The sequence below is a fragment of the Rattus rattus genome, chromosome 7 (assembly GCF_011064425.1).
Source record: "Rattus rattus isolate New Zealand chromosome 7, Rrattus_CSIRO_v1, whole genome shotgun sequence".
Lineage (NCBI taxonomy): Eukaryota > Metazoa > Chordata > Mammalia > Rodentia > Muridae > Rattus > Rattus rattus.
Genome location: NC_046160.1, coordinates 67,318,395 through 67,342,947, shown reverse-complemented (window position 1 = coordinate 67,342,947; position 24,553 = coordinate 67,318,395). Strand labels below are relative to the sequence as shown.

Here is a 24,553-nt window from a genome sequence, read left to right as displayed (position 1 = left end):
AAATGATAGGAGCTCGTTCCAAACGCAGCAGAAAAGCACTCGCCCACAATTGTAGTTTTGGCTGAATTCCCTCTCATACGGCCAAGAGAATTCTGTCCAAGGAACAGGGATAAGTTTGAGACTGGGCGGCAGCAATAGTTAGATGACCAACACTATTGTGCATATCTGAGGAGAATTTGAATGAATGTGAAGCTAATATGGGTCTCCAGAGAGGCCATTTCTGAAAGGCACTGAGGGTGCGTCTCTAAAGCATTTTCCCAGAACATTCTGTGTTTGTTCTGAGTCTCCTCTGCACAGATGATCACTTTGATAGTCCTCCTTCTGCATTGGCTCACTTCCATTCTGCCTTCTTCCTGTACCCATCAATGTATGTGCTTCTGTTACTAGGTGGAAGGATCCTCGGGGACCAGCCCTACTTCTTATTACCTTCACACCCTTCAAAGGACCCAGTAGAGAACTTTGTGCACGGAGTGTGGATCGAATACACATATTGCACTCCTGGGTAGAGAATGATTCAGCCTTGTAGGCACTCAGACACTGTGAGTGAGTGAGTGAGTGAGTGAGTGAGTGAGTGAGTGAGTGAGCGAGCGAGCGAGGGAGCCAGCCTTTAAGGAGCTGTCCACAGTGCTCTCCCTGGAGAAACCAGCAAGTCAAATAGCTGGGAGCAGTGTGGCACCCAAACATCATGTGATCTGAAATACTTGCAACAGTGTCCTGTTCCCCAAGAAAAATGAGAACAAACACTGAAGGAAAGCCTAAGGCCTGGCACTGGGGGAAGGGTTTTGCACTAGGCATAATCCTTACTCTTTTGGAACCAAGGTCCATGCTGAGAACTTGCACCAACGCTCAAAGCAGGGACTGCAATCTCAGTTGGCACATAAGTGTGCTCACCCGATATGGGAAGGACACACGGACCCAGAGCAGTCGTCGTGAGCGTTCATGAGGACAGCTTAGAAGTTCAGGTTGAAATCACGAGCCCAATGGTCAGGCCCAAAGCATGAATTTCTCCGACTGTGATTCTTTCATTTATAGAAGGATGACATTAAAGGCGCCCTTAGCCTCGCAGTGCTGCTTCCGAGCACAGAGAGACAGGCATGGTGCCGTGTGGTTGTGCAGTGCCACACTCATCATGGTGGGTTGGGGCTCTGCTTCCTCGCCTGTGACAGGGTGGACACAGGAGCCTCCAGCCAGGTCTTCTCTTCCTCTTCTCCGTCTCCCCACAAACACGCCTGTAGTCTTTGCTCTGATGTGTATCTCCCTACTCTCTGTGTGCCCATCCATGTAACTCTGTTCTTTTCTTTGTTCTCCATCCAAGTTAATGCTTTGTATATAACGGGGGGGAATACATTTGTACAGGAGTCCAGTCGTTAACGACTCTTTTGTGAATAAGCAATGGACTGGATGGCAGTGAGGTTCAAATGTGCAAGTGGGTTGGTGAGCTGAACTCAAGAACTGCAGTATTCAGAACACTCACTTTACCCGTCCCAACACAAGCCAGAGAAGGCTGATTTATTAAGTAGCTTAGACACTCTTCATGGCTATAGGAGAGCCTTTCAGGCTTCACCTCCATTTGCGAGAAGCTAAAAATCAAAGAACTAATAAAATCCAATCACCCAGAACTTCTTCCTGTAGACAGGCTGAATTATAACTTTTTAATTTAGGCAGGTAAAGAATTATTACAGTAGTACTCTAGGGCAGGAATGTGTTAATAAAATCATCCTCTCTGCCTTTTCATTTAAAATAATCCCCTGAGCTGATTAAATGAAATATCACTTGTTTAATAACTGACAGAACATTATTTTTAAGCACAAATGTTTTGCATATCTCTACTTCCCACTTTGATTCCAGGCACAGGAGGGGTGGGGGCCCTGACATCACAGAGGAGTGGAGCTCTGCACTCACACGCAGTTTGCCCTGTCTCTGTGCCATCTATAATTTAGTGTGAGGCAGCGAGGTAGACAGAGCATTCCCATTAGAAACCATTCTGAACAGGGATATAAAACACAGTCACAATAACACTTGTCAGAAAGGTGACTCCAGTCAGAACTCATATCCATGAGGTTCAAGATAAATGCTGACACGGCAGCCATCCTACGAAGACTATTATTGCTTTAAAAAAATAAATAAATAAAAAGAAAGAAAGAAAACCAAGGCAATCCCCCAAACAAAGCAAACCCATGAACCTTCCCCAGAGTGAGCAAGTTAGTGTGAAGTTTGCATCTGGGGTGGCATAAACTTTGGGCGATTTATAGCAGGCACATCTCTCCCTCCACTTGGAGAAGGAGTTTTATGATGCCACAGAGGAAGGATCCAATAGCATTTTGGGTTTAATGATGTTAAGCTATTTGGAATTCTTTCCCCTCTGTTATTTGGAATATATGAGCTATGCCTCTAAACCAGGTCATTAGCTGGGCCTCGGATAGGTTCATCGCCTCACCCACGGGACTGCTCAGCGGACGCTCCCAGTTCCCGTGCCTTCTACAGTTAGAAAACCCTCTTTGACTTAGAGGTAGGATATGATTTAATAACCCCGTTCTGCTGACTTCATAAGCTGTGGAACCTCAGACGGGGGGTGGGGAAGAATCCCAGATCTGAATTATAATTCTAATTACTATGGCTGAGGTGAAGCATTTCAGCATGGAATGTTCTAAGCATCCTACTTCACACGAAGCACTATTTGTTGCCAGAGGATGTGTCTATTTTTTCTCTCCTCCTCCTCCTCTTCCTCCATGAAGGCAGCTGCATTTCTGGCATCTATCCAGTCTACAAGGCTGTGGGGATGGGAGTGGGGGGCTGACTGCCTGGTGATCCTGTGGAATTCATTTATTTTCTAAGCTCTCCGTGTCCTTCAGTTAGGGAAATGCAGATGTGTTATACACGTGAATTTCTAGTCCAACAGGGACATCTCTATCACAAAAGGATGCGGTTGAACATGAAAGAATGATTTTAGAATGATTTCTTTTTTATGCGTACTCGATTCTAATTGATGGTATTTATCTTAAATATATATATTGCTGGCTTTTTAATGTTCACATCTTCTAACAATTAAAATGTTCGGAAAAGTTAATACACATTACATGACGATAAAGAAATTCCAAATAGTATAGAGAGGGTATAGAGAGAAAACAAATCTCCCTCCCCATTCTCACTCCAAATCTCTCCCAGAGGCAAGCTCTGCCCCAGGATTTCTGGATGTGTGCAGAAGGACACATTTCTGTGTGTGCCATGAGAGACATCATAGATACTTTCTATGTGTGCACAAGTGACAGCATGCATGGAAACTGTAATGCCCTTTGCCTTTCTCTGGCCTATTGCTTGGGAAATTTTATATGTTTTAACATATACATACTCACCACTCTTTTTAATGGCAGCATAGTATTTTATGTTGATGGCATAACTGACTTACTTAGTAAATCCTCATTATTGATCATAGGTTGTTCTTGACGACAGATCAATTCTATTCATTTTTACCATAGCAAGTTATGGTGGATAGTTTTATACACCTTCATTCTTGGAGTTCTAGTGGAACACGTATGGTTTCTTTGGGAAACCGGCCTGAGGAAGAGAAGTCATGTAGAATAACTTAAAGCCAGCATCTAGGGGAAGGTGTTGCTAACTTAGAATGACCTGACAAGGCAAGATGGACCTGGATGGCTTAGCCTGGAGGAAAGAGTTTAAGTTCTAAAAACGTGACTTTGGGGGTGCATAACATTATTCCACAATGTAAGCCACCTGAACTACCCATGGAGCTTCTGAGGGTTGGACAGAACTGACTATGATGTATCTACCCCTTATCCCATAATACTTCTCCTGGACCCCTTCAAAGACTCCTCCCCTTACTTTCATGTTCTTTTATTTTATTTTTAAAGTAACCTACTTAGTCTAATTAGTCTTTCCTGTATGTTCATGGGTATAGAGTCATCCACTGGAGCCTGGGCAACCTACTATGGTCCATATCCCTGAAGAAAACTGAACTTCCGTTCCTCTGTCAGTCACCAATTGCTAATAGCTCTTTAGCAAGAGGAGGGGCTTTGTGAGCCCCTCCCTCATCCTTGCTTGGACTATTGATCTTGCGAATTCCTTATGTAAAACCTCTGGTTTTGTTGTACATTGATGGATACCATGAAAGCTGTAGTTACTAGCAGTAACTTGGAATTCGAAAGTAGACTTTCCCACAGTTGGTTGGAGTCTTAGTTTATTTTCCCATCACCCTATGACAACACCAGGAAAGATTCTGATTGAGTTATTTTTGGAGAGTGGGGCCACTTCTTGTTTAATTGGCATTTTTTAAAGGACTGAAATTTTGTTTATTGGTGCCATCATCTTATTGCCTTCCATTTCCCCCCATCCTTTATAATTAATGTGTACATCAAAAAATGAAGGTCTGCCATTCTAGTCTGGAGAGCAAGTGTTTCTCATCTTATGTGCGGATCGCCCTGATCAAGGACAGAGTTCATCTGCCTTCCCAGATTACCCGAGGTGCCCTCCAGTTTCTGGCTAAATGACGGCAAGCTGCCCAAGAGCTAATTTTGAGTAGAATTTGAGCAGAAACACTGTATGTCGGACATCAGACTCAGGTGTAGTTAAACGATATAGAAATCTCAGAAAAGCTTCAATGACGTCACCATGTCTACGGATACCCTGGGGTGATGATAATATTTTTATTTTGGACAAGTCTCCTGCACTCTCAAGCTAGAGGACTGTGGACCCTAACAGGCAGTAGTTGATTTCAGAAACTTGAAATGAGAGAAAGACGGGGGCATTCTAAAGCCCAGGAAAGACCTGTCTGTGATCATATGTATCATTACAAAAAGAAACACGGTTGTAAGCTTATACACAGGCAGAGAAAATAGCTCCTGGGAGAGAAGCTTGGCACTTCAAGTTGATTTGGGTAACTGGGAAGTAAGTAATGCTTTTGTAGCACATGTTCAGGAGAGTCGAGATGCAAAGGTAACCCCCGAGCTTCTCTTCCCTGAACAAATCACCACGGAGTCATATACATTATATATGAAACAAAAGCAATAAACAAAGCAGACTGAATTTTCTTGCTAGCGACCACGAGTTTGGGTTTACAGCAAATGCACTTTCCTTCACTGGCAGCAAACTAAATTATCTACAGATTAAGTTATGGAATGGATTTCATCAGAACTGTGTTGGATAATCTAACTTGGATCCCGAAGTCGACAGCCGCTGCTGTGGACACGTTATTGGAATGTACAAATCCAAGCGGCCACTGTTCACCTGTGAAAGTATAAAAAAAAAGTCACAGGATAACACTCCCAAACTGGGGCTGTACTATTTACTCATTGTATTAGTGTTCTAAGCTGCTTAAAGAGAATACTTGGGCTGTTTGGTTTGGTTTTGTTTTAGCACTTTCGTGTTTATTATGCTTTCGATGACCCCAGCAGCCCTCCTGGAGTAAATACTGGTTCCATTTTGTAGATGCAGAAGGGGACTCCAAGTGTTTGCATACATGCTTAAGGCAAGCCACCTGGGAGAGACTGAATCTGGAGCTGATGTGTGCCTTAGTCTCTCTCTCTAGTGTTCTTCATGTGATACCACAGCTGTCTCAGCGATGTGTTTCACTTAGCACAGGGTAAGTGTTGAAGACTCGCTGGAAACTAAGCAACGAACACACACTTTGTCAGGAATTCGCTAGAACATGGATGAAGATGCACTGGGAGATTGTGGGAATTGAGGACTCATTGGAGGGAGAGGAAGTCATCCTGGCTTGAATCAAGCAGCCATGAGACGGAGTAAAGGGCTTTAAAACTGCTGTCAGGTTCATGTTTTTCAAACAAGAAGGAAGAAAGCAAGACATCCTTTGAGGGGGAGAACATAGGTGATTTCTCAACAATTAATATGACGGATGCTCCTTTAATCAGATCGGCCTGCATTCAACACCACTAGACTTGCATGGGAAAATCCTGCCAATGGCGTGTTGGCTGGAGGTAATGATCAGCCTGAGTCTGAGATCATTTGGAAATTATAAGAAGGGACTGTTGTGGCAATCAATTCTTTTTATTTGTTCTTTCTTTTGTCTTTGTCACTTATGTAGAAGTAGAAAACAAATTACAGCTACCTTATAGCTCTCGCAAGTCAGAATAATTTAGTTTCAATAGACTTGGTGATACTGTTTAAACTTTGAAAGTTAATAAACATGGATTTGTAGAATTAAAAATATTGAACTATTGGAGTGCTACCAACTCACAAAATTAAAGTTTTATAACCCAAAGTCGAAGACTGTATTCTAAGGTTTAAATATTTCATATCTGACATTTTCCAACTCGACAATGTGAAGCCTGATTTTTGATTTTTTTCAATGCAATATGAGTTTGGGAGTTTAATTCAAAACCAGGAGAAAACCATTCCTGAGACCACTCTCACTTTTTGCAGTTCCCTTAATAAGAGTCAGTACATTTTATTTCCCTTTACCAAACAAGCTTTCCTGTTTAGGAACTCAACAGTGACTGTGCATTGCCATAAGTGAACAACCTCAAAAATGGAGCCTCTAATGCATTTAGTTTTTGATGATATTTATGTTTAAATTATATAAAAAGAAAATGCTTTTTAAAAATGTATTGTGCACCACTACAGAAATTCCTGATAGTAACCATCTGCCAGCGGGGATGGGAGTTGGGTGGCCATAATGGAGTGATGTCAGGTAGGACGCCTTGCTATCCAAATTCAATAGCTAGCCAGCATTCTCCTTTGTAAGAAGTTTTCCTTTGGAAGCTATTAATGGCATAATGTACATTCCAGAGAGGCTTTGACTAAAAAGCAGATACAGAAAAATAAGTGGTCTGGGAAGTCCACCAAGGCTGACATAGAAAAGCACTACAATAGTAACGGGATTTTTCACTTAAGTGGTCTTGCTATTTGAGAGTCTGATGGAAGTTATGTGTTTGGGTTGTCTTGGAACCGGATAAATCAGTGCAACGTAAGGTTCATGTTGGGTTTGTGGACAGGAATAAGAAGACGTGAAAACCCACCAGTGGCATTTTGTGAGGGCTTTAGACATGAACAGTACATTCTAATGTTCTTAGTGTCAGGAAGGGCAGGTCCATTTCTTGGGGTACCGGGAAGGAAGGAAGTTAACCTCACACCCCTGTACCTACCCCCAGTCTGCCCAGAGTTCAAATGTGACGTCGTCTTTTTCTTAGTAAGGCATACCAGGAGAGGAAATGTTAAACTCAAGTTCCCTGTACCAAGTTCCTTCCACCCAACCGAAAGCTTGGGCCCGTTTGGGTTGTGGTTTAATTAGGATGGGCACAACACCAACTCCCAGCCCTCAAGGATCCTTTTGGATCCATTTTGTTGTTGAGTACACTTTCCGGGTAGACGGCTGGAAGGACTAACACATATCATTTCTTAGATAATGTTTTAATATCCTGCACTGAATAAAACTTTTTTTAATCAAGTTGCAGTGGTAGCACAGAGTGCCACAAGGGGCGAGGGGGTTGCAGATGGCTGCATTACTCTAAATGTTCAAGCTTGACTGACCCATTTCATCAGCACTGTCAGAGCCTTGCACTGATACATGTTGACAACATTTAATCTTAAAAAATTGAAAGAAATGAATTAATATGCAAATTTCATCAGCTTTGTAATAAAAATGTCCTTGAAAAAAAACAGTGAACATGACCCCCGAGGAATTGTGTGAATTATCCCAGCTCAATTCTTTAAGTTAGTCGGAGGTACGCAGGTCCATAAGGAAATCAGTGCAGATTTGACTTGGAAATAATTATGATGAAGAACAAAACACAAGCAGGTTGAATGAACGTAACAACTTGGGGAAAGTCTTAGTACTATTTGTCATTCACTCTGAATTAACAGGATTAGGTCTGGTTTCTGAAAATAAAGGAACGCCGCCATGTAATTTTAACACCTAAGTAATGTGAAAACAATTTTTTAACTATCAATTTTAGTGCACATTAAAAATTCACATCTGATAAAAACATTTTTTTAATGAAACAGAATACATGTTTTTTTTGTTTTGAACAAAAGGAATGATTATAAGAATTAATCTCTAGCCTATGGGATACGGTGATTTCTATGCGGCTCACGGCGACGGGGAGGCCCAGGCAACTCACTTCTTGCACGGATAAAGCTGCACCGTGACCAGTTGTTTCACTGAGTTCTGCGGGTGGGTGGGGTCACACAGGTGAAGTCTCCAGATGGGAGGTAGATTTCTAACACCTTCCACTCGGGCACACAGAAGCTCATTTGGTTCTGAAGCACTCATGGAGGTGTACGCCTAGCTGTAGCTCTCAGCCTCGAAGCCCAGACCCGAACAGAGGGTCTGGAACGAATGAATGGGGGCTTGTCATCACGACCGAAATTTTCTATGTAAAACGCAAGATTTCTTTAAACAGAATCGTCCCCCAGAAGGGAGAAGAATGTTAACAGGGGAGCATCAACCATTAAGCAAAATCAAAATCAAAACATTATCATCAAAAGCAGCTTTCCAGCGGTACTAAGCAATGAAGGATGGGTTGAAGATGAATATCACTTCTCCTCCCCAAGTAAATCTCATTAATTTAAACAGATGTGCGTGTGGGAAGGGGAGAGGCATACATATTTTGCTTCCACCCTTTGTACCCTTGTCACAAGCTGGCCTTGCTGTCTTTCTCACTGCCACACAATGCACCAGCCAAGCTCTGGGCCCTGGGAGGAATTCACTTGGCTTCCTGTTCAGTTACTTTAGGCCTTGGGGTTGATCATCTGCCCATGGGGAGCACCTCCACATGGGGAGCACCGTACAGGGAGTATCTCCTTGCTCGTATCTTTTTCTTTTCTTTTTCAAAATCAAGATATCAGGATATTTATACTTAAAAAAAAATCAAAATCATACCCCAATACCAAAATCTCAAATTAAGATCCCCAAACACCATCAGTGTTCTGGGGCTTTCCTCTTGGTCCCTTAGGGGCTCAGGAGTCACACAATTCCTGAGTCCCTGTACCCAGAGAAGACCTAGGCAGTCAGGCACTGGCTTTGCCCAACCAAATTAATCTCTTCCGTAAGCTTTTGTGATTCTCTACAAAAGGCCTTTAAGTTTCTCCTTTCTTTTTTAATCAACCATCAGTAAAATCCTACTTTTCAGAGTTGCCCTTTGCACCGGCTTGCATAAAAGGAATAACCCCATAGTTTAATTATGCACCATTCTATCAGTTGGGGAGTGATATAAAGTTACACGCAGGGGGGAAAAAAGGAATAAAAACCTCCTTTGGTATCCAAAATTAATATATGTCAAGCTCAGGGTAAATCTTAATCTTTTTGAAACATTTTTCTAAAATAGGTGGTCTTTCATCACCTGCCGTATCAGGACCCATCGGAGGGAGGGAAGGGGAGAAAAGGCGTTCAGTTAACATGCTGCATAACAGCACTTTCTTTCCCACCTCACTTCAGGCTGCTCTTGAAAGATCTGAACAGTTGTATAATAATGAAAAATGGGCAATACTTGTGGGGCACTGCCTGCGCTCACACACCTCCGCCCACGCATTCATCATGCTGCAGGTATTGTCAGTGAGAGTTTAATTGCATAAACACTCTGTAACTGTCCCGTCATATTTCTTGTCAGTCTGGATTCCCTCTCTGGGCTCACTATCTCACAGAACTATAATTGAATTGCTACCAAATCACAAGAGGTGCCCCCTCCCAAATAAAATCTTTATGAATAGAATTTGTTCCCTATCAGCAGATTTGACAAATTATGGCAGAGGAAAGGGCCTTGGTGATAATTTTTGAGTTTATTCTCAATGTAGCTATTTGCCGAATACTCTTATCTATTAAAAAAAAATTTAAAGCCCTAGTTCGGGGTGGGGGTAGGGAACATCCTACAACCCCCTGGGGCTCTGTGGTAATAGTTTTGCAGGACCCAAGAAAGCCAGTCAAACAAAACAAAAACCAGGAAAGTTTTGTTCGATCCACTGTGGAAGGATACTATTGTAAATGAAGGGTGGAGGGTGAGTTTGGAATTGAACTGGCTACCCATCAAACCAAGATTTCACCAAACTACGACGCTTAGTTCTGAGGTGTCGAGCACCCAGTTTGGTCCAGGGTTTATGTTCTCCCTCCATTTCTCCGCACGCTAGCCCCTTCAACAGTCATTACTCATGTCTGGGCTCCGAACAACCGGACTCTTTGACACACTTTTAGGACCGTGAACAAGTGAAAATTAATCAAAGGCTTGACATGCAATTTACTAAATATGTGATCATGAAATTTTAATGTCAAATTATTAGTATTTTTCCAAAACAAGCAAAAAACATCCATGGTGTCTGGTGTGAAAGTGGGAGGGTTGACTTTTGCCTGTTCTATTTTATATTCTTGTATCCTAGCCACCCCTCCCCCCATTTCAAAATATAAACCCTCAGCCAAGGTACAAGCCTGTTCTGGTTTGTCATGCTGTTGGTGGTGTGGGCATGACATATGAGTGCCGGAGAATAACTCTTAGATGTGCCCGGGCCTCGCCTAGACTGACAACTGTCTGGTTGTTTATGTTTTTTAAATGTGCTTATCAAAACCATATAGGATTGATGGGCGTTTTTAGATGAAGTTATGTTTTCGCAACAGACTTAATTTAGGACTAAGGTTAAGGCTTAGGATAAATGAGTGCATTAGATGATTAAACAACATTTGTCTTGTGGGACACTGAAGTCATTTATTTATGACACTTTAAAAACAAGCCAGGAGAGAAGGCACTGTCTGTGGGTTTAACGAGTCAGCTTTATACAAATGTTAAGCCCAAACTAATGACTTTTTCAAATGGAACTCCAAGGTGCGCCTGTTTACTAAATGCTCAGATGCAGAGGAGTAAATATGGCGGGAAGCTTTGGACTTTAGAGTAGCCCTCTACACAGCGCATGTGTGCGCATCCACATCTCCCCTCTTCCAAAACTTCTTTTTCAATAGAAACCCTTCCTTCATTTGAGGAACTAGGTTTTCTGCTTTGATGTGCCTTTTATACATTTTAAATAGAAGAAGATTTCCTGGTGGTATGGGAGTTTGGACTATTGTACTGCACTGGACTCAGTATGATAAAATACCTTGTCAGGGGCGCCTGGATGGCTCAGGGGGTTGGTAATGGGATATATAGAGCCTTTCACCCATAGGTCATTGGCTTGAATTTTGTCCAGGTTGGCAGTGACTAAAAGTCATTAACATCTCATGACTGCCTGGTGGCCTATGTGAAATGAGTTTCTTAATTTATTTATTTAAGTCCAGATATAGTACCCATGGCCAGGGCATCTGGGCATCTTTCTTGCTTTTTACAGAAGCATTCTACCAGATCAACATTCATTTCAGCTCTCAAGATTAGTGATGAACTGAGGCCCTCCCACACAAAATAAATTGATTTATTTAAAGTTCAAGCCAATCCCAAGTTTCCCATCCCATTCCCCAGCACAGACCAGCAGGCTTCATGAAATCTGATTTGACAGTAAAAGGAGATTTAAGTCTAAATCTGATTGTGGGTCACTTAGTCTTTTGTGAAGCACAGTCCACGTGTAGCTATGGCTCCAAAATAATGGCCCAGCCAGATAAAATGGGAAAATGTCAGTCAAGTATGTCAGATGTGCTCGGTCATAAGCTGACTACATTTTAATAGGCCAGGATGGAAGCCTCACACCGGAGGAGACTAGCACCCAGGTCTATTCCAAATAAGAACTAGGCGGCTCCCAGCTAGCCTTAGCCAAGGGCGCCAACTGGCAAAGCTGGTGTGCAGAATCCAGGAAGAGCGACACGGAATAAGAATCACAGATCTTAGTTGTGCTCTAAGAATCCTGAGTGGGATGGCTAGAGAGATGGCTCAGCAGTTAAGACCACTTGTTGCTCTTGTACAGGATACAGGTTCGATTCCCAGCACCTATGTGGATACTTAGAACTATTTGTAACTCCACTCTCAGGGTCTTCTGACCCTCATGGGCACCAGGAACACATGTAGTACACATGAATGCACGCAGGCCATTCTCTCTCTCTCTCTCTCTCTCTCTCTCTCTCTCTCTCTCTCTCACACACACACACACACACACACACACACACACACACACACACACACACACAAACAATGAATAAATACCCACCCCAGGATTGGTGTGAGGATCTATAAGCCCAGTGCATTGTAGGGGCTGGAGATCAGTGACAGCTCTATTTCCAAAAGAGTATTCCTTATATACAAAGTTCTTGCAAAAGGGCTCCATTTAGGGCAAGTGTGATGGGTATTCAGTACCCCTTGGGTATTGTGTGTCTCTTGTAGAATCTGAACCCTTCATTTAGGCAGCAAGTGCATGATGTCAATGAAACCCAAATTTAAGCCCTTCATGAACAGATCCAACATCTCATCTTTAAATCCCTGACCATCCTTTCCCTAAGGAATAAACCAGGTAACAGGATGCATAATTCGACAGAAGTAATGATACTATTCACTGAATACTACGTATCACACTAAGTATTTTACCTGATTAGTTCATTGAATCCTCACAAGATACTTGTATGTGAATTTGTTTGAGGAGAAAATCAAATGGAGATCATCCCTAGTCCTGTATCCAATCTAGAATACAGAGTTAAAATTTTATAATGGGGAAACTGAGGCACATATAATTAAATTATTTTGCTTGCGGTCATACATCCACTAAATGACAGAACCAGGGTTTGAAAATAGAAACAGGGTGCTGGGTTCCAAGGCCCATACACTGACATGTTTGTGATTGATACAAGCCACAACACAAGGGCTGTCCTAAAGTTAGGGTGTGACATCATATTCATGTGTTGTTAACTCTCAGTTGGTAAGGTAACCTGCAAGTTACCAGTCTGGGAATCATAGGAAAAATGTCTGTAATATGCTAAGTGCAGTTATGCTGCTATAAACAGAACAGAAGAACCTTTTAGTAACTGAAGGTTGCTGCTGGACTTCTCTGGGTAGCTACGGTCAGCTTTACACTAAGAGCTATTGGCCTGCTGCTGTAGTGGGTGGGAAATCAGACATTTTATGCTAATGAAGATAGAGAGGACAGGATAAAGAAGGATCTGAGTGCTTATAGATACAGGGCCAGCACTATACAATAAAAGAGGGAACGTATACACTGAGTCTTAAAAATCTTTAGTGAGTTACTAGATTTATTTCTAGAAAAGCTTGAAGGGACCCTTTGGACTGATGAAAGCTACTTATGAGAGTAAATAACCTCAAAGATGTGGCCTATCTGTGACCCTGCCTGTATCATGAAGGCCTTGGAAGATGAGTGACATTGGCTACTGAAAGACCATGTAGAGTGGCTAATCCTGTGTTTGAGCCGGAGGGTGGTTATAAGAATTGCTGTGAAAAGTTTATCTTATTTGTGGTCTGAATATGGTTCTATGGTTTGACTATGATTTGAATGTGTCCTAACCCCGATTCACAATGTGGTGAGGGAGGTGACTGGCTGTGAAGAGACACATCATTGCCTGGGTTGCATCAGTGGATTGGAAGAAATTGTGGGACTGGCAATGAGCCTGACTTGGTGTTGGGACATAGGATTGCTTTGTATCACCTCCATTCCCCCCATACCCTACTTTTGATGTCTACCATGAAGTGATGTAGCCAAGAGCAATAAACCTCTTTTCTTTATAACATTAGCTTCTCTCAGTATTTTGTCATAGCAGTGAAGGGCTCGTGCATCGTAAGGAATGGGGAAAGAGTAGTCTAAAACTAGGCTTACCTATCATAAAAATGTGAAATCTTCATCCGGTAATGATTGTAAATCTCCAGGGAGAAGATAATCGTGAAGCTGTTTTTATTTAGTGTGTAACACTGGGATCCTCTTTGTACTTAACAGTTAAAAGGAATCCACTTTTGAAATTCTGCAGTAGAATTTGTCAGCAACATGTTTTAAGAAGCAGAGATGACCAACTGGGCCATTGCAAGCTGGTATGAGCTGGCCTGCTACTTAAAAAATGACCTCGGCTCTCTCTGACATTGGCTTGTGCAAGTGTGAGTTCTGAGAGAGCAGGATAAGGCCAATCTTGTGGACATGTACTAAATAATGACTGAATGAATGCTGAGCTGAAAGACTGAAAGAGATTGTGAAGGTCTTGCATATGCTGCTATAGACTTGTACTACCGTAAAATCTCTCTCTGTGTGTCTGTCTCTCTGTCTCTCTGTATGTGTGTGTGTGTGTGTGTGTGTGTGTGTGTGTGTGTACATGCATGCACATGTACAAGCTTGTGGAAGTCAGAAAACATCTTTTAGAGTCAGTTCTGTCCTCCTACCATGTGGGCCCTTAGGAAGGAAGTCAGGCAGCAAGTTCCTTTACTGTGTTGAGCCACCTCTCTGGTCTAGACTTATGTTACTTTTACACTTTTACATCATGTCTGTGAAATACAAGTATTTTCTACATAGAGATGACATTTTAATTCATTTTCTATGGTCAATTAAAATCATTTTCAAGCTTTTGATCACTTTCCAACATACTCTACTCAATGAAAAGGTGGATAGACAAAAGTGAGTGGACGTTTACTTCCTTCTGGTACCAACAGCTTTATCAACGCCATCACATTCTGGAGCAATATAATTCTATGATACACTTGAGTAAATCATTAAAAGAATTAGCATTCGATTCGATATTCAAGGAATTTATATATTAATATGGCACAATTGATGCACATATATTATTTTAAATGTTTTAGGATACAATATCAAATGGAAGTGGGCTGATGATCCTGAGAAACGTCTAAAGGTCCCCAGAAGCTCCTCGTTAAGTCCTGAGCATGACCCGGCTCTCTGCCTTTCCCTACGTGTCACCCTTAATTCCAGACCACTGTTGCTGGCTTTGCAAGTTTTCTCCATATTTCTGCTTGACTCCTCCTCATGCTGGCTTTACAGCGTTGGCCTCTTCTTAATGTTTTTCTTTTTTTATATTTATTTAATGTGTATGTTTTGCTTGTATGTATATATACCTCATATGTGCCTACAGATGGTTGTGAGTCACCATGTGAGTGCTGGGAACTGAACCCAGGTCCTTTGGCAAGAACAGCAAGTTCTTAACCACTGAGCCATCTCTCCAGCCCTCCCTCCTCCTTGCGCCCTGCCCTCCCCACCCCCCAGTGCTGGTCTCTTAAATGACTTTTGTTTCCAGGTTTTTCTAGTGAACCACCCTGAACATTCCTGGAAAAATAGTCTAGTATCAAGTGCTGTGAATGCAAGTTACCTATGTTGTAAGAAAGACCTTTCGGGTAGGAAGGAGGATGGGTGCTCATGGATGGTGATTTCAGGTGGGAGGTGGATAGCTATTTCGGGTAGGCTGTGGCAGCATATTTTGGAGGAATGGTTAGTACTGGGTGTTGGGCTAGGCTGCTTTGGAGCCAAATCCTTGACTTTTCAACTACTAGCTTTAAGGCTTTCATGTGCTAAAAATATCCTTTTTCTTAATAATTGTGGTGGTTTGAATATGCTTGGCCCAGGGAGGCACTATTAGAAGGTGTGGCCTTGTTGGACTAGGTGTGGCTTAGCTGGAGGAAGTGCGTCACTGTGAGGGTAGGCTTTGAGACTCTCCTCTTGGCTGCCTGGAAGCCAGTCTTTTTCTGTTTGCCTTTGGAACAAGATGTAGAACTCTCGGCTCCTTCCCCAGCACCATGGCTGCCTGGATGCTGCCATGCTTTCACCTTGATGGTAATGGACTGAACCTCTGAACCTGTAAGCCAGCCCCAATTAAATGTTGTCCTTATAAGAGTTGCCTTGGTCATGGTGTCTCTTCACAGCAATGGAATCCTAACTAAGCCAATAGCCCACTTGTAAAATGGGAAAGATAGGGCTGCCATCTTTATAATGTTTTGTGAGGAACTGGCTTCCATCATGCATGGTCTAATGCTTGGCAGAGTGGCTGGCTCACGTCAGGATTTCTATGTACATTACTAGTCACATTACAGAAGGAACTCAGCCATCCAGGGGGACTTGCAGAATAGGACTCTTAACGGAGGAGGTTTCTAAATTTGGGACTTTATCATTAATAGATACGCACACTTGAATGGGCCACTGCTTTAATGAGTGACTTATTGCCCTAATCTCAGAAGGGTCATGGTGGCACTTGGGGTGCTCTCTGATCTTGCACCAGTAGAGAGAAAATGTTCCTTTACTTTATCCAGGATGGTGGGGCTCCCCTTCTGCCCCAGAATGCAGCACCACCATCACACTGTGCTGTGTGGGGTGAGTGTCTTCAACACCGTCTCTGTCTCTCTGCTCTGACATTGGTTTCATTAGTAGGATGCAGACATTATCCCTCCTAGTCAAAGCTCGTCACCATCACTGAGCTGCTCTGCATGTTCTTACACTACAACTGTGGAAAACCACTGGCTGTTGGCTGTGACTCCGCCTAGTGACGATGGACCGTTACCTCTTGTATGCTAAGCAGCTACCTAGAAGGGTCATTTGGGGATTGCTTTGAGAAATAAAAATACTTAGAAGTATACCCTCTTATAAAACAGGAGTATGGGGGCCAAGTGTACTTGTGGCATCAATAAATAGCTTTTATTATTGTTAGACTTCTTGCAAAAGCTCTGCCTCATGTGGAAAAATTCCAGTCAGGACAGTTGTCCAAGCCAGGATTTCCTGAATTTCAGTTTGTAAAACTGGCCCGCTTAAGGTGGATGGAAGGCTGTTTGAGGACACCTCCCTTTTAGGATGTCTCTCTGCAGTCTGGAAGCATCAGTCAGAGGGATTCTCCTTCTCTCAGACTATGCCCCAGGCAGTGTTAGGTCACCTAATGAAAGAAAAGAACAAAAACAACCACAGACTCTGGTAATGGCCAGCAAGGCCTCTGGTAGTCAGGGTCTGCACGTGTGTGTGGGGATGTTGAAGCTGCTGTTGCTGAAGTAGTTCTGCCGATGTGTGCTCCAATGTTGCCCTTCTCTATAAATCTACATGCTTGCACTGTGGAATGACTTCATGTGTTCCCTTCACAGAATGGTCAGCTATCGGAATACAGGGTTCTTTATCGCTGTATCCTCAGTGTTTCACACCATATCTGAAACATGATATTCAACCAGTAGCTGTTGAGTAAGCTCTGCTATCTTTAATGTCTCTACTAAGCAGACCTAGATCTTGAATGAAGTTTCACTATGGTTAATAATAGCCAGAGCAAAGACTAAAGTTTTCACCCCACTCTGCTGATTCTGTAAGCGAGAAGAAATTGGGTATTGCTTCTAGAGGGTCTAGAAACCAGGACTGCATGCCATTAGCAGTTATCCGCAGGCATATCTCGCTCCTACTGGACATTAGTGCTCTTTGTCTATCTTAAGCCCCTCTTGGAGACTTTCTGGAAGGAAGAGACTGATGAGGTTACACAGAGCCATGCCCAGTGCTGGCTGAGACAGAGTCAAGCACAATTTTGAGAGCACACAATTTTGGCTGTGCTCCTGGTTGGGGTCACACAGTGAACATGGAACGAGGGATTCAAGGTTGACTCTTGCCTGTGTTTTATTCAGAGATCATTGTTCACTGTAGCATAAAGGTTTTCATCGCAGAGACAAAAGCAAAGCAAAAGACTAGATGGACCCCGCCCCCCATAAGATACTTCATTATTAAAAAAAGTATTTTAGCCCAATGTCATACATGTGTAAAGGGACAATTAGGATTCAGTTTGGACTTCAGATTCCCTTTGGTGGAAACTCCTCTAGTGTGAGTCCTACCGTGTCCATCTCACACCCCACCCCCATCACCTGTCTCCTGTCTTCCCACCTACTTCAACATCACTATTGTACCTTTTCTTTTAATCTTGGCTGCTAAATCTAACCTGTATGGCTAGGGAGCCAGCCACTTAGCATTTCCATCCCCTTTCCTCCAGCTGTAGAACAAGGATAGCACGCTGACCTGCCTCAGAGGGATAAGGTGTGGATTAACTCCTGTAATTAGCAGCTCCCATGCCCTGCACACACCAAGCAGGGTAGGAGGGCCACCATGATCACAGTGGCCAGAGTGTATTGTGCACTAAAGCTATACTTGGGGATAACTGCTTGGCAAAGAGCTGACAACTGGAAGTTGCAAACTTTACACAGAAGCAATATTTCCAGTATTTTCCCCAAGCAATCATGAGTAAATTGCTCACTAGGGGTGGAAATGGTTTCCAGCCAGTTCTGCCTCTTCTGATGTGTGCACCCTGCAAAGCTCAGTCAATGCCAGGTAACTGATCCTTTGTACGGCTGCTGTTTAGTGCAGATGAAGAATTCAGAACGGTATAATTTGGACAGGGATGAAATTTCTGTGCAGTGATATGTATTAAAAGCAAATAACTTGTGCTTTCTTCAAAGCAACAGCTGTAGAATCTATAATTTTTAATTATCCAGTGACAAAGACATCCACATTTTTTAATGGGCAGAACATGTCATCATTAACAACTTGTATTAGGTTTCATTTTAGAAACTTGAAAAATGTACCCCTTATCATTATAGGTAAATGGAAGTAAAAATTACAACCTGGCAAGCTATTTAAGGGAACTTACAACAAAATGTATTTAAGAATTTATTTCCTAAACCATTTTGCTGGATTGTGTTAGGAAAAAATATGTATGCACTCAAACATATACACAAACACATATGTACATGTATACATCCATGCAAATATACACAGACATACCCAGAGTTAACCTAATGTCTAACCTATATTTTGGTAAGATATCTTCGTTTCTGCTATTGAATAAAATGGACCTTGAAAATACCATTACACTAATTTGTATATATACTTCATATATATGCCTTATATATGTACATATATATAAATATATGCTTTATATATACATATATAAATATATAGGCCTTTTATATATAGTTCAAATATATATTTGTTTATATTATATATACTTATGTATATTCATATATATGTTATATATATATAATTAATATCTATACTTGACTACCACAAACATAGTTTATATTCTATTTCAAAGAACAATGACTGTTAAAAATAAGAAATAGTGTGTGTGTGTGTGTGTGTGTGTGTGTGTATGTGCATATCATCCCAGTATCTTTTCTGGGACTGAAAGGGAATCTGCCTTCTGTGGAGAAGGGGTCACCAATGCTGATTTCAAAATATTAGGTCCCAAAGAGTCTGGTGCTGTAGCTGTGCATCCGGTGAGCTGGCCCAGGAGGGCAACACTCAGGTGCTGACTGGGACAGAGGGCTTACTGGGAAGAATATTTTGATTTATTTTCATCTTTAGTTCCCTTGGCAAGATTCTGGACGTCTACGCCAACCTTGTGAGTGTTTATACCATACACTGAGAAGCAGCACAGCATGGCAAGCACAGACTAAGTGGGCTTATGTTTGAATGCAGGAAGACGGCAGGGTGGGGTGGGGTATTTTCCCTTTGGTGGCAGTTCCAGTGGCCTTGTTTAGCTTAATCAGGGATAAAGGTGACATTTAAAAATAGCCTATGTTCTGCAGGGAAAAAAGTAATACTCCATCGAGGTAGCTTTTTTGAGGCAAGAGAATTACTCTAAACCTGGCAAGGCAGACCTGGTATAAGTAGTGGCTGCCGTTTCTGTTTCTTTTGAGACCGGGTGTTATACAGCCTAGACCTGTCGGTCTCGCCAAACAGACCTTGCTGGCTTCAAACCGTCTCTCTTAAATACGGAGCTCACAGTGTGCCTTACGTTCAGGACTGCCTCGAAAATAGTCTATATTCTACTTCAAAAGAACAATGACATTGTTAAAGATAAGAAATCATATTGGAGATACAATTTTGCATAAAAGCTTCACTTACTCCTGAAGGCTAATCTCTTTGGATTATCAAAAGGTTAATTTTGTTGGGGTGTTTCTATGGCATGTACTTGGGCCCCTGGAATTAACAAGTGTCAAGCAAGGTTGAGGGACTGAGAACTTGTTTAGTGGCAAAGCACTTCATATTCAGTCCAACGGCGATGACGGTACGGCATTATCTGATGGATTTATCTTTGTTTATGTTGAGGGAAACTGGGAAAGGATTAGATGCGTCTTTGCAGCTTGATAAGCACTAGACATAAATTATAAATTTTAGTCTCACTTATTAGTTTGGGAATATGAAAAGCAGGGATTTTATTATGTGCAGACCAACATGGCGACGGAAGGGCTAACTTCGTGAACAGGTTCCAGACTGGAAGAACAAATCTATTTCCACCCTTACCTAGTCACGTCAGAGTTTATTGTCAGAGCTTTTGAAAGCTGAAAGAGGTGCACTGTAGTTTGTTGTTTATATGTCCAGTGCCTAAAACATGGTCACCATGTGCTAAGGACCTATTATGTTACAACTTGTATGAATGCTGAAGTCATCATGCAAAAACATGAAGTTTATTTATGTCTACAGGGACTGCTCTAATCATTAGCATTCAGAATGGTCTCCGTGATATTATCTTACCATATAATGGCTCCAAAAATATCTCTCATGGATTAATGACAATAACATAATTCCAGAGAGTCGCCACTCTATATGTAGAAATATATTGGCAATAAAAACCAGTCACTGTATGCCTTTCCCCAGTAGAGGATCTCTCACTTTTCTCTGATTTTTAAAGGCTTCAGATCAATAACTGGAGTGACATTATTAACAGCTCCCTCAACACCTTGGCCAGCGCTAATATTAAATCCATTACACCTTCTGTTTGACATTTGCAATACAGCAGACAGTGGTGTGGATACAGTCACACTGTCTGGGGACCTGGGCCGGATGTGAACTTAGTGAGATGGTTTCCCTTGTCTAACTTCTAAATTCAGCTCACTGGTAGGAAATTGTAATCAATCTTTAAAAAGAAATAAAAACAAAACCAAAAAAAAAAAACAAAACAAAACCAAAAACCTACCACAAACCAGATAATAACCCACACAACAAACTCAACATATATCTTATATCCAAGAAGTAAAATATTGACCTGATCTTCAGATAATTTTATATTCTTTGTTGTTACCTCTTGTCATCGGTTTCTCTAATTTTTCACTTAAAAAAAAATCACCCAGTGATGAGTCATTTTCTGTAGATGGAGGATTTAGAGGTAACACACAGCAATGACGGTAATTTCCATTTCCATAAACACTCTCCTACCTCATCCCTTCGAGCAGCATTTGGGACACAGAACAGGCATCGTAGGCATGGAGCTTACGCCAACTCAGCCCACAAAACAGACTACATTCTGTCCGAAATGTGAGACATGATAGCCTATGCTTTAGACACCCAGCGGTTAACCATGCTGCCATAGTTAGTCTTCACCCCCAATACTGTCTCACGTATTTTGTTAAATTGTCTAAATCCTAGTGTAGTATTGATTTCTCCTCCTACAAACTCACACCCATCCAATAAGCTACAAGAACCTCTTGTCCTCGCTGAATTCTTTCCAAGCAAGGCCTGGGTCTGTTGCTCTATGGCGGGTGCTGACTGCTATCTTATAGGAGGCAAACCGCTGGAGACAAGAGGGAATTTCATTTTGACGAGAGAAATATGACACAGAAAGATGCTTGTTAGGTTACATGAGAAAGCAGGGTGCCAGAGAGATGAATGTCAGGATCTTACTTAGGAAAATAGACAAAACAGAAGTCAAGCAGCATGCCCTTGGAGCCTCTTACTTAGGTGTGTATGCCTACAGGGAGAGAGACGGCATCTGGAAGGCTGTGTGGTGGCCCTGTTTGTACAAAGGTGATTCCTCAGTAGCAGTCAATGTTGCTTTGCCTTCCCCCACTTCTCTTCGGCACATTCTGAAGTTTTCATAATGAGTATAAATTAATTTTATAATTATAAAAGATGTTATATGAACAAAGAAGTTTGAGTAAAAATACATTTTTTGACAACTCAAGAAAAAAATTATTCTGCCTTCAAAATAGGAGATTTTTAAAGTTCCTTCAGGATTTCTGGGAAAAGCTGTCTTTCTGTTTATGAAGCATCTGGAAGGCAGGATTGATAGGGTTTGTAACACCAAGATGCAGAAGCATCAGGAGCATAGAAAGGCACAGGCAGACCCACAGTGAAAATGCACCATCCAAGTAGCTCACCATGTCAGCGGCAGGCACCAAGGGGCTGCTCTCCCCTGTTGTCAGAGCTTGCCGGGGAATAGCAATGGCTGCCTGCCGGACAGTGAGGAACAGTCTCCTTCAGAATATTCTGACCTACCTCCTCCAAAAGGGCCCTCTGGAATATCAGGGCTTTTAAAAGCCAGGGTACCCATTTATTTTTCTAATGCTTGACTTAAGATTTCTCCAAAGGAAATAATATATTTACTGAACTATCTGTAAAAATACTTATTTGGGCTTGCTGTCAAGTCTACAGATTCCTGCTCAACAGCCCCCCACCCCCCCTCCATTATCTTGAGACAGATTCAAGACAAGACAATCAGAGGGTTGGCAGCTCAGGGAAACAGAATTCCTATCATGGCACAGTGTCACCACCTTGAAATGGCTTTAGTCACTTATTTCCTTTTATTATAATGCCAAGTGTTATTTAGATTTTAGTCATTTAGTGATGCTACACTGCACACATCAGGACGTCTGAAAAATTCCTTACCCGCTAGCCCTTTCATTTCCATAATAACCAGATACTGATATCCTTTTCCAACCAAATTTTACCGGTACATAGAAAGGAGTCTGCGTTTCATCAGAGTTTAGAAGATTACCAGGTAGTGAACAAGAGTCTTCAATAATGTTCCCTCATGTTATTAAGAATTAGGAAATCTTGTTAAAAATTTTCAGCTTCTGAGAAACATAAGCAGCTTTGGGATGTAGTGCCTGACGTGCACTTTTAAAGTAATTCTCTTGGAGCAATCATCTGTATTAGTGAAGATATTTCGTTCCAGGTAGCACCCTGTGAGCAGGGTGTATTTGAGCAGTCAACCTAATTGCATTTTCAAATCCCAAAGGAAAATAACCAAATTCAGTAGATATATAGAGCTAAGATGGACTGGTATGCCCTAATGGTGGGTGTCACACTCACCCTGCAGAATGAGGGCCCTTTCTTATGGGAGCTTAGCTGATGGGCACTGGCTCTTGAATGCTGGGAAAAGTGGTGGGCAAGCCAGTGCCTGTCAATCAGTTGTTGATATAAATGATAGAGTAGGTCTGGAGGAAGGAAGTATGGAGACAAGTGCAGGAGTGAATCCCTTTAAGAAGGCCAGCCTGTGTCCTCCAGTTGTGCAGAATGAAAAGCAGGCTAGAACAGAGTGCATGGGATTTATCCAAGCTCTTTCCTTAGGCTATTTAACTGGGTTTATTGTGTGCCCTAGAAGAACCAGTTGGGATATGACTTAACTTTACAGTGCATTAACAAAAGCTCAGTTATCTAAACTGAAAAGGTGACAGTTCTCTGAAATGACCGTGGAACACCTAAGAGCTGTGCTCAGTGTTTAGAGGCATGTAGATTGTTAGAAGGTCATCAACAAACTACAACCACGCCAAGGCCGATGGTGTGGCCGATGACATTCTTAGGAAGACACCAGTGGATGGATAGTGGCTGCGGACCCTGCAGTCTCGCCTGGTAGCAGAAAGAAGGGAGGACTTGATCTATCTCATAGGACAGTTGAGTGTCTACACAAGAAACTGTAGGACATGATATGAAACCCTGTGGAGCAGGGGGGGGGAGTTGCAGTAAAGGAGACTTGGGCTTCAAAGTAGGACTAATTTTCCATGGGAAAAGTGGAAAGTTTGACTGGCTCACTCGCTTCTTCTTAGGATCTTTTCCCAGGGGCAACAGCAAAGGGTGCCTGTTGGTATTTATGCTGCCAATGCTGGGATTTGTATTGAATGACCGACAAGATCCTGAAGTCATCTTTGTGACTCATGGAAACAGAATCCATTTTCTCAAGACCTTCCATTAGACAACAGCCTTTCAATTCAAATTCCTTTATACTGAGTCATGAGGAAGCCAGGCCCTGGATCCATCTTTAGACCCAATGAACAGAAAGCCCTTCTCACATGCTGCCTCTCGTGTACAGAGCTAGGAGTGTTCTAACAATGAAAAGCTGGTGTCAATTATCTAGCTGACATATTCATTCAGTAAAGTCAGTGAGCTATGGTATAAAGACTATATGGCTTCTCCCAGGAAGTTATTTTCAATGTAAAGGGTAAAGAATGGTCTTAAATGAACACTATGAGTAATGGACACGCCCAAGGGTTCCCTTAACGTCTGTGGGAAAACATGGATTTGGTTCTGTATGGAGTTAAGATATTTCCAAGAGAGGCAATACTTTTTCTTTTTTCCCTATGAATACACATATTGTGATCAGTTCCAGGCAGGAAAGATTATTTTCTTGAAATATGTAGTTATTTTAAAAATTAATCTTAAGGCAGGGTTTTCATTTTCCTCTCTAATATGATGCTTTTGTGTTGCAAATTCTGTTTTAAAACTACAGACCAAGTAGTTTTAAATGCAGGCATCTTTGAAGAGTGCAAAATAACTTCTCAAGTAAGCAAATAAAACTTTGCACTTGAAATCAGGCCTTGATTCATTAAAAATCTTAAACTTCTCATGAGAAAAATTAACATTTAAACCACTGCTGCTTGGCCAAGCACTCCACCACACAAGAATATGAAATATCTCCTTTAAAAAAGTACAAAAAGGACAAAACCACAAATGT

At 41.9% G+C, this 24,553-nt stretch overlaps 1 protein-coding gene across 7 annotated transcripts in view; it reads right to left on the bottom strand.

The window, feature by feature from the left end:
- Positions 1 to 24,553, bottom strand: part of Npas3 (neuronal PAS domain protein 3) — an 814,553-nt gene that overhangs the window by 99,225 nt on the left and 690,775 nt on the right. The gene's annotated exons all lie outside the window — the stretch shown is intronic.